Source organism: Corapipo altera, unplaced genomic scaffold (assembly GCF_003945725.1).
Source record: "Corapipo altera isolate COAL_440 unplaced genomic scaffold, ASM394572v1 308, whole genome shotgun sequence".
NCBI lineage: Eukaryota > Metazoa > Chordata > Aves > Passeriformes > Pipridae > Corapipo > Corapipo altera.
In genome coordinates, this window is record NW_020884925.1 from 4,174,670 (window position 1) to 4,183,822 (window position 9,153).

The 9,153-nt window shown below is 40.0% G+C and overlaps 1 long non-coding RNA gene across 1 annotated transcript in view; it reads right to left on the reverse strand.

Moving 5' to 3' along the window:
• Positions 1 to 8,799, reverse strand: part of LOC113954008 — a 32,218-nt gene extending 23,419 nt beyond the window's left edge. The window contains exons 1-3 of the long non-coding RNA XR_003530079.1: positions 8,698 to 8,799; positions 7,454 to 7,537; positions 960 to 1,109 (exon numbers count right to left, since the gene is read on the reverse strand). This is a non-coding gene — a long non-coding RNA (uncharacterized LOC113954008). The remainder of the gene's footprint in view (positions 1 to 959; positions 1,110 to 7,453; positions 7,538 to 8,697) is intronic.
• Positions 8,800 to 9,153: the final 354 nt, after the last annotated feature.

The window sequence follows — 9,153 nt, forward strand, 5'->3', positions numbered from 1 at the left end:
TCGATTCTTCTCCCTGTTTTGATGGAAAGCATTTTACTCACACCATAATGAAGAATGAGGAAAAGGAAGTGGCACAGGAGAGCTGTGACAAACAAGGAGTCCCTCTGCTGGAAAGGTGACCAGGACACTCTAGCACAGCTTTCTGACCTGGCACAGTTGTACTACAGCCCTGAAAAACCGGGGGTTTAGCACAATCTGAGTGTCAAACTCGACATGTACAACAATGTTATGAACTATCACTGTTAAGGTTTCCAAGGGGAATGAAGTCAGGGTTTCACTAAAGCAGCATAAACATTCTCATGATTCTTCTCTCTGGGTGGTGGCAGTGCTGGAGTGTTGCACTACCTGTGGGAAAAAGGGGTGCAATTCTTGGCTACAACTCAGATGCAACTTGAGTATCAGTGTTAGAAAAAGCCAAGGAATACCAAGTTTTAGAGAAAAGGAGAAGGCCAAATATAAGAGTGAAAGTTGAGGTGGACTTTGCTCTTAAAATCAGGCTTGAGCTGCTCAGTATCTCTTATCAGTTGAGAAGAACTACAAAATGCAGAATTTAAGGGTAGATATGGAGTATTTGAGTTCAAGTACAATATTGAAATATATGTTGTGACTTAACCTTCAAGTGCCTTGCTTGTGGAATAACTGATAACTTGCTACTCACACCCAGCTGTGTACATACTTCTTGTGTGAGAATCCTGGTATAATGAACACCCAGATTAAACACAGAAAACAATAAAGTTGGAATGGCGAGAGTACTTACCTTCAATTGAAATATGATTAACTCTGGAATTAGATAAAGTTGAAAAACTACTCGAAAGTTTGTCCTCATGTGAATAGTTTCAACAATTAAGTGGGAATATAAAAATATTTTTCTGTAATGAGAGGTTACAGGAACCCTCAGGCTGTCTTGGCACTCTTGCTGAGGTGTGTAGAAAGATGTGTCTCCAGAAGTAGCAGCTTACCTGCTCTTAAGTATGGCCTTGCAGGGTCTGGAGAATGGTGACCCTCTGGGGACACTCACAGGCTGCACGAGTTCAGCTTTGAATTGTGCATTTTGTGTCTCTTGAAGAACTCCAGCAGTGTGCAAGAGGAACCCTGGGTCAGCTTCAGTGCTAAGGGTAAAGAAAAAAAACATATTAGCATTAAAAAGCATGAATTTGCCATAACAGAAGAAACACAAAAATAAACCTGTCAAATACACTATTGGTACTAATAGTGTTATAATTTATTTTAGGATTCCTCCTGTGTTGCACCTGTGTCCCAACTTGTTGAAATGGCTGATGTAACAAGCTGCTACAATCTAGACTGAGGTTGGCATTTTCTGCAGGCTTCTAACTCTGTCTTGCTTTTACTGACAAAGGTTCAACCACCAGGAACAACTGATAGGGAAACCTTCCTTTTCCTTGCATGGAAATCTCTCCTTTTTCCTTTTTTTCCCTACCCCACTCTTTCCCTCTTGCTGACCCGTCCTTTCTTGCCCTTTAGAACCAGATCAACACACAGAAATATGGGCTATCAGGTCACATCCCTCCCCTTTTCATGCAGAATGACCTGAGAATTTATTATGTTGTGTAACTTGTGCAACTAACACTTTGGGTTGGTTTTTTTTTTTATTTTTTGGTGTTGGCTTCTGCTTGCAGATTTTTGAAGACATTTGGGTGAAATTGTGCCCCTTTATACACTGAAAAATATCAAATGCAGAATCTTCTTGATATGTCTACAAATCCCCTCTGCCTTCAAGAACAGACAAGCTTTCAATTAAACAGTCTTTTTTAAAGCCTGTCATAATGGCTAGGCTCAGATTATTTTCAGGAACAAGTCATAACAAACTACGTTTTTGAAATTTTTTGGGAACTTCTAACAAACAGGTACCTCAGTTTCAATTTCTATTTGATTAGTGAACATAATAATAGGATTAAAGAAGTTCTTTGCATCGTTACAAAAAGGGATACAATCAATATATTGTATTACAAACAGCTTTGCTGAACTGAACTGTGTGTGGAAAAGCAAAATCCTCCAGTAACCTCTTTAACCACTCAGCAGTCTGACTATGAACTGTATTATCACATCTGACTCTTTGCTGTTGCTCCCAGTGTTTAATAGCAGCTCTTCCCTTAGGGTGACTATAATGTTCACCAATTAGGAATCGTTGCTCTTTTCCTGCTCCATTCCTGTGGGAAAAACCTTCCTTTAGCAAATCCAGCAGCCTTCTCACCTCTCTTGAACTGCACAGAGGTGATGTCAGCACACTCCTGGGTGCAAGGAGAAAAACTCTCCCTCAGGGAAAGGTGGGTCCTTGCAGCCTGGGACAGAGGGAAAGGAACTGTTACAAATCTAATTACAATGGTGGGTGTGGAAGGAAGAGCAGTTCAGTATTGCATTCATCTCTAAGGCTTTTTTGTGAAGGTAATTGGATTATTGCTGACAAAGAACCGTAGCAATCACTTCTTTTCTGCTGATTTTTGAAAAGCCTTTTAGAATGTTAACTATACACTGCACATAAATTTCTGTGTGATAAGTGTAATTCCTACTGTGCAACAAATTAAGAAAAAGTCAGAATTTCCAAAATTTGATGTTTTCCTACATTACATGTGATGAAATACGCACAGAAGGTAAATGTGGGGTTTCCAGTGGAAGCAGCAGAGCCACACAAGGCAATCATTTCAGGCTGTACTATAGTTTATGACAAATTGAGATCCCTTGAATATTATTTTAGGTATTTCCCTATTGTACCTTTAGCTCTGATAATATTGTGACCGTGGCTATCAAGTTCATGCCATCCAGATATAAACAGTCCTACTTTACAGGACTCATTAGCTCTCCAGACATTATACTACAGACAATTTTATGTGTCCTAAAAGCTGTTTTGTGAAGTGTTGCAAATGCTGCAAAGCTCAGCTGCCACTGACAATTCAGAACCATACAAGAAACGGGCTTTTCTTGGCTTTGTTTGTTTATTTGGATAATGGGAAAGTATAAAAGTTTATACATTGTGTTTGGTTTCTCCCCTTCTCACGATTCCAATTAATGGTTGGGGTTTTTTTCCTCTTGTGCTTTTTGATAAGCACCAAGAGGTTTGAGCCAAAAAATTGCTGACAAGAATACTGTTTCTCAGGAAGTGCTGGGAGTAATTTTTAACACACGTTAACTTTGTAACAGAGTTTATAATTTTAGACTTACAGAGGAGACCAAAGAGTCCCACCTGGTGGTGGTTTTGTTCTGTAATGTACATACATTGCCATGAGAGTATGAACCTGAAGACAACACCTGAAGACAACAGCTCTTTGGAATAATACCTGCTGTTTACCATTTATCTTTGGAGCAGGTAGCCCTCCTTTATTCAGAGATCTTTTTTTTCAGAGATTTTCCTGTGACGTTTTGCACCTCCTGTTCCATTTTTCATTATTATTTTAACTACAAGCAGCACTGTGTAGTTCAGTGAGGTCTGGAGTGAGGGATTGCCATGAGAAGGAAGAAACTCTTTTTTTTTTTTTTTTTTAAGCTCACAGTAAGTAGGACATTTGGAATTTTTCCTTACTGTGCTAAAGACTGACCTCCACATCTGGGAATTCACTCCATCTGTTAGTAAACAGGAACTGTGCAACCTCCTGCTGTTCTTAACTATTTCCAAATCAAACTGTGGCTGGCAATAAATAAGTGATTGTGCTACCTTTCAGCATCCCATTTCTTCAATATCAGTCATCACTTTTCCAGAAAAGCCCCTCAGAAAACGTATCTCTAACAGTTCTATCATTTATGTCTCAGTGGGTTTTGCTGGAGGACTGTTCCAATGTCCAAGTGCAAAGAAATGAAATTTTTAGGAAATGAAATGGCTTGGCTTTGGATTAATAGATGTTTATGAATGCTTTCACAATTACTAAGTTCCAGTTCTTATCCAGTGAATGAAATTACACTTGTAATTTAAAATCACATGTGTTTGCTCCAGACTAGACTTTTATTGCTTCCTTCCCCAATTAAAGGCAACGCATTCATTAAAATAAGCACATTTTTATTTCAACTAATTTTCTTATGTAGTTAGTGGCTCTTTCATCTTCACAGTACATCACTGAATCAGAAAGCTGTGATTCTCAGAAACACTGTCAAATAAAGCCCTCATGAAAAATCAAGTTAGATTCTACTTAGGATAGAACTGAGATGTTTTTCAAAGATTCTTTTACTGAGGATAAAATACAGCAATGTAATTTATATTCCAAATCTCAGCTGGTATGAGATGGATGTGATCAATCCTGATAAGACAGACTAAGCCTCCTGGCATAGAGATTTCATGCAGAAATGCAGATTCTAATTAATAAATCTCTTAGGTGCAGATAAGGTGCAGTACTCCCTTGAAAACCAGCTGGCATAGTCCAATTGTCTATGGAGTTATCCTCATCCATGGATACAGCATTATTTCTCACCATGTGGTATCTACACTGTGCTGTCCTTGTTTTTTCTAATCACATGAAAGCTATAAAAAGCTTTGGGTCTAGGCTTTTAACAAAGAACAGTCAGTGGGAATTTGTGTGGGTTTGTTTTTTTTTTCCATGTAGATTTCTCTAAGAAATTGTTCATAGTAGCCAGAGAGGATAATTTCATGCAGGGTTGGAGGATAATGGGAAAGGTTGCACATTTATTTATTTATTTAGAAACAGATGTGGCATTTTTACAGGGGGAAAAATGTAATCATTGTGTCAGGATTTAGACAACATATTTGGCTTAAAATTACCCTGAGAAACAAAACTGGGGTTTCTGTAGATGATTGAGGTTATTTTGATGAAGAAGAGGGGCTTCCATTTGCACGTCACTTAGTTCTTACATATTTGTAGATGGCAAGTCTTTTCTGCTTTATTGTTAAATCAGAGAGAGGACACACAGTGAAAGAGTGTCAGAGCTTTTTGCAGATGTCACTTCTTCTCCTCTGGGAGCTGAGACTCTCCAGCTGCCAGCAGGGAAAAGGGAAAGCAGATTGCTGTGTATTGGCATTTTTTGTGTGTGTCAGACATCTTAATATATCTTAATCTGTTGGTTTTACTGCTAATGTTATTGTGTTGCAAAACTTTCTGAGAATTATCTTATTGTTACTTAGCAGTTTTCTAAGTAATAGCAGTTATTTAAACTATTGTTCTAGTAATGTAATGTGGGAGTTTATTTGAGTATTTGACATAACTGCTTAAACTCCTTTTGGTTTTGCTTATTTTCTACAAGTGCATTCAGCACTGAAATCTCCTATGTATTACTTAGGAACAAGCTTAAAAACAGTGAAAAATGAAGTTACTATAAAATTTTTAAATCAGATTAAACCCCATATAAAATACTATTATTTCTGCAAATACTAAACTTTGCTTTAGGAAAGGCAAAATCATGCATACTGATCTCTTCCATCTGTCAGGTCCAAAAATATGTGCCTTAAATATATAGTTACCTCCAAGACTGTAGCAATCAAAAGTTGCAGGAAGGGAAATCCTTGATAGCTGGAGACAACAAAATACCCCCCCTAATCAGAGTCAATAAGGAACTGGCTGCTCAGAGAGGCTGTGGCACAACCACATTTTGGAGGTTTTCAGAAGTTGTCCAAACGTGGCCCTTGGCCTGATGGAACTCATCCCAAAGTCCTCTCCCCTCTGTAGACTTGGTGATGAGAGTTGATGCAACATTACCTGGCTGATTTCCCCCTTCTGTTGAGGGAGGCACAGTGGGTAAAACTTGCCATCTGTTCCCTTGGCAGTACTCAGGTGGCTGGAGAGTTTATAATGTTAAAGCAGTCAAACAGGAGAAGAAAGCTTGGCTACTGAGCCACCAGCCCATGTCCCCACCCCAGACTGGCACTAGGACTGCTGTGACTGGGATTTATTTATGCATCTAAGATGGTGCAACAGGCAACACTAAACAAGTATTTGCTGTTGCAGTCTGGAATTCTGTTCATACAACTGAAGCTTTAACTGATACTTCCAGTGCAGATTTCCTGTCTTTTTTTAGGTTTCAGTTTTTGGCAGAGGTTTCCCCTAAGAGGTGTGATCAAATCTTGCCACATAAATAGCAAACCCACAGTGTTATAGTGTTGTACCTATGATTTCTATTTAGTAAATTAGTATCCAGTGATGGAATCATCGAATCCTCTTATTCAACCAAGTGCTACAATAATATACAAGGAGCCTCCACACATCAACCAGAACAAGTTTTTGATGACTTTCAGCTGAGTAAAACTAAGGATTCTATTCAAATTTATCAAACCAGTCATGTCTATTCAATGCTGGTATTTAGAAAAAATGAGTAGAATGCAGGGGGTTTTTCCCTAGGGAGAATGAACCTTATCTGTGTATTCGATGAAATGTAAGCAAACACCAATATTTCTGTTTGTCCTGTGTCTGTTCTCCTGGATACAGAACTCCTACGTCATGTAACTGTGTATGAGGGTTTTTTGGGGTGGTTTCCTTCCCCCCCCCCCCCCCACATTTTGGACTGTTTACCTTTTCCACTGAGAACACACAAGGAATGGTATCTGCCAACAGACAGAGCATTACTGTCATTTCTAAGGAGCAAGGAGGCTCAGGCAGACTGTTAACAGAGGTGCAAAAATACGTATCTTTATTTTCAAGAAATATATATTAAAGCTGCCACCTTCACAGGTTTTCCACTCTTAGTTCCATTCCATTTTCCTTTTGTTTTCTGAAATGTATGTAGGATTTACTGAAACTGGGTATCTGACACAAATGTGGCTAGCTGGGGTTCTTTTGCAGGTCAAACCCCATTACTTCAGGAGCAATTTTTGATCCCCTGTGTTTGCTAGGAAAGCACAGAATCATTTAGGTTGGAAAGGACCTTTAAGATCATGGAGTCCAACCTTTCACCCTGCTCAGGCCACCACTAAACCATGTCCCAAGAGCCACATCTACAGGTCTTTTGAGTGCCTCCAGGGATGGGGACTCTGCCACTGCCCTGGGCAGCCTCTTCCAAGGCTTGATAACCCTTTGGTGAAGAAATTTTTCCTAATATCCAACCTAACCCTCCCCTGGCACAGCCTGAGGCCATTTCCTCAAATTTTAAGACAATTTTAAAAATTCACAGAGTTCTTTAAGTTCTTCAGGTAAACACTTTAGTCAACCAGGATATTATTTAACCACACACAAGCTATTTTCTTGTGGTTTTCAACACCCTTTATAGTTGTGATTAACTTTTCTTTGGTTTTTTAGCTGTGCAGAAATTATGACCATCATGAAAAGTGAAGTAGAAAATGGATATATCATCCTGGCTGTATTGTATAATTGTTACAGAGAAAATGTAATACCATTGATTTGCACAATTGTTCTTAAACTTACATGCCCTAAGAGCATGAACTGCCACTGGTCAGCCAGTACTTTTGCTCAAACTGTAGTGGTTCAGCTGCACTTTGCATATACAGAAGATAAAGTCTTTTGAAACTTCACTTTAAAAAAAACCACAAATGAAAATTTATTACCTAATAGAATGGCAGCAGGAGCTCTATTCACAATTTTCTGACATGTCACTTCCTTAGGACGGGAATGGCTTTGAACAGCCAACACTGCACAAAACAAGGGAACAAATAAATTGAATATAAAATGTAATTTATGTGGTTTCTATAGTTTACCTAAAGAGCAATTAGCTTGTCTGAGGCTAAATAGACACAAAATGAGAATCCAGTAATATTTTATTAAAACTCTCTCCTCTACTTCAAATATTAGAACATGCAGAAATCAATTAATTGGTGAAGAACTTTTATGCTCAGATATGTTGGGACAATACTGCAACTATTAACAAGGTATTTAACAGCCCTTGTGCAAGAACTGCCACTGCTCCCAGTGTGCACTGATCCATCATGGCAATTACTGGGTCTGCTTATGGAAGAGCACAAGGAGAGACCTTCCACTGCTGAACCTCCCGAGCATTTCTGAGCTGCTTTTCCAGCACTGTCACCTTCCCCAGTCAAACCTGATCCAGACCATTGTGTTTAACAGCTGCTGCAGGCCTGAGCTTTGGCCTTTGTGGCATAAGGGTCTGACTCATCCTTTGAATCTTTGGTGTTAAAAACTGCTTGCAAGAAAGGTAGGCATGTACATAATGGGGTCCAGGTGTGCCATTTGTCTCTTACAGTGTGAGAAAAGGTGAGAAATCCTCTTGTGCTGCTTGGACTGGACTCTGTGGTTTATCACATACAGTGTAACAAGCCAAAAATGCATTTGACACTTCATTATTTGGGTGAGGTGATCTCCACTATAAAGTCAAAGGAGATCCTAGCAAAGCTCTGTGAATTGACCTCAACTGCAGCAAGAGGGAGCTTGCAAGCCTGGCTGTAACAGAACCAGAGGAACAGTGACGGACCTGTCCTTTGTCAGCTTACTTACTTTTTTTCCCTCAAGTATTTGTGGTTCTGTAACACCCTCTTGCACCAAGCTCCACAGTATATTTGTGCACTGTTTAAAGCAGTATATGTCTTACCCTGATCATATTCATGTGGTCTTGATGTATTTTCTTATACTTTTGAGGTTGAATCCTATTGCTAATAATCGATTTCCTTTCTCTGGAACATATTTTTAGACAGAATGTGCCATTTTGAGCTGCAAAGTGCTGTGCCTAGGAGTTCAGAATGACTTTACAGAACCAGTTTGAGATTAGTTCCCTGAGATTGAAAACCTTGTTCCTTGAACCTTGACCTGCAGGTTCATGACACAGAGTAGTTCTTACCCGTTTTGTCTAAAGTGCTATTAACTCTCAAAAAATCTGGGGTTTGTGATTTTTTTCTCACTTGCATTCCCTTCCTCTGAGTTTCTGTGTCATCTGAACTGCTAAATTAGCAGTTTTAATAGCTTAATTAATAGTTTTAAAACAAGAAATATGTTTTTTTTTAGGAGCCTTAGTCACAAGCCACATCCCGCCAATCCCAGGGGAACAGAGGGTTCACCCTGGGGTGGCATCGGCCCCGCACAGGCGGTACCTGAGGGGGCCTGGGGGGCTGAGGGGGCCCGGGTACAGCCCAGGGCTGCTGAGGAGCCGGGGACGGGACGGTGCCCGCGGGCGAGGGGCCGGGAACGGGGACAGGACGGTGTCGGTGCCACAGGACGGTGTCGGTGCCTCAGGACGGTGTCGGTGCCACAGGACGGTGTCGGTGCCTCAGGACGGTGTCGGTGCCACAGGACGGTG